The sequence below is a fragment of the Gasterosteus aculeatus genome, chromosome Y, assembly GCF_964276395.1.
Source record: "Gasterosteus aculeatus chromosome Y, fGasAcu3.hap1.1, whole genome shotgun sequence".
In the NCBI taxonomy this organism is placed as follows: domain Eukaryota; kingdom Metazoa; phylum Chordata; class Actinopteri; order Perciformes; family Gasterosteidae; genus Gasterosteus; species Gasterosteus aculeatus.
Genome location: NC_135709.1, coordinates 9050010 through 9052140, shown reverse-complemented (window position 1 = coordinate 9052140; position 2131 = coordinate 9050010).

Sequence of the window (2131 nt, the reverse complement as noted above, 5' to 3'; positions counted from 1 at the left end):
CGAGAGCTCGTAGTTCGTTATAATGACTTGCATACTCACCTGGCGGAGTTTCCGGGTTGGGCCTAAGCTCCAGGCCGGCACTGGGTCCAGGGAACTGTCTTCCGGTGGTCAGTTCGTACGGCGTGAAACCTGTACCCTGATTTACTGAGCTTCTAATGGCCATTAACGCGAGTGGGAGCGCTTGAACCCAGGTTAAATTTGTCTGTGCACAGATTTTAGCCAATTTTTGTTTCAAGTTTTGGTTCATGCGTTCTACTTTGCCTTGGGATTGTGGGTGATATACTGTACCAAACGCGTGTTTCAGGCCCAGCATCTTTTCCACTTTTTGCAGGTCTTGATTTTTAAAGTGGGTGCCATTATCCGACCTGATCTTTTCTGGAAACCCGTGTCTTGGTATGTAATGGTTTACTAGACATTTGATCACCGATTTGCCATCCTCCTCTTTCGTGGGCCATGCCTCTGGCCAGCCGGTCAGGGCGTCCATGCATACTAGGAGATACCTTTTTCCTTCGTGTCGTGTGATCATGTCAGTATAGTCAATGACACACCCCCATTTCTGGCTTAACCGTAGGTTTTGGATTAAACGTGATGCAGGTTTTACATGTTTTAACAAAGTGACGTGTCATGTCCGCTAAAAACGGATGCCACCAATGACAGAGGTTCCTGTTCATTTCTTTGTGCCCCACATGAGCCATCCCATGTGCCTCCTGTAAACACTTGTTTCTGATGCCCGACGGCAGCACTGGGCGACCATCCGGGGACCTCCAGAGGCCTCCAACCTCTGTAGCCCCTCTTTGCTTCCACACCATTTTCTCCTGAGGAGACGCCCCCTTCTGGGCTTCCTTAATTTGTTCTGCATTAAGTTGTGGCCCCAACTGTACCTCATCTTCTGCACCTACCATTTGGAGCCCGATTTGGTAACCTGCAGCCTGTTTTGCAGCTTGGTCTGCTGCCTGGTTTCCCTTGGCCACCATTCCGAGCGTTCGGAGTTCTCGTGTCCTTTGCACTTAATAATAGCCACGGTGCTAGGTAGAGCCAAGGCTGCTGCCAAATCTTTCATTTCTTGTGCATGTTTAATTGGTTTTCCTCCAGCCATCAGAAAACCTCCACTGTCCCAGCTCCACATGAGCTGCTCCTACTGCATACGCCGAGTCAGTATAGATGTTTACTGCCTTCCCTTCTGCCAGCTGTAATGCTCTTATAAATGCAAGTACCTCCGCTCTTTGAGCTGACTGACTCCCCTGGATCCTTTCTGCTTCCAGAACCTCTGTCCCTGCCCCATGGCTTCTGACTACCGCGTATCCCGACTGCAACCCCTTCTGTGGATGTCTAAAGCAGCTGCCATCAGTGAACAATTGCCAATCAGAGTGTGTCAGTGGTGTGCCTTTTTAGTCTGTTCGCACTTTTGCTTCCAGTTCCACCTTATATTCACACTGGTGTGGTTCTTCCTTTTCCATGTGATCAGCCATGTTGATGCCTTCATGTGTGAAGGTGAGATTTGGAGCTTCTAACAGCTTACTCAGCCTTCTTTGTCTTAGTGACATCATCGTAAAAGTTTGTGAATTTACATAAGCTACTATGCTATGTGTTGTTAGCACATGTAGTGGATGGCCCATGACAATGTGTGCTGTTTTCATTACAAGCTTTGCAACCCCTGCTGCGTGTTGTGTGCATTCATGGTGTAGTTTTTCCATCTTATCCAACATGACACTGCTATACAGAAGCACCTTCCTTTTACCACCCCCCTTTTTCTGAAACAAAACCCCATTAACAACCCCTATTGTTTCAGAAACATCCAGGTAAAACGGCGCGCTGTAATCCGGTACTGCAAGGTCCGGCCTGTGCCAGTTCTGTTTTTAGCTTGATAAACGCCTCCTCCGCTCTTTGGTCCCATTTGAGATCAGCAGTGAGATTTCGCATCCTTTCTCGTTTACCTTCGCACGCAGAACTTGAGTGAGATTCGAATAGTGCAGAATTAATTGTCTACTGAACCCTGTGAAGTGGATGATGGAGAATACTGGACCTGTGAGCGGCCGAGAGCCCTGAGCCACTTCCCGACAGTACTCTAACTAAAAATGAAACCTGTCGTCTGGCGACCTGCAACTTAGACTTAATGACCTTAAAACCTGTT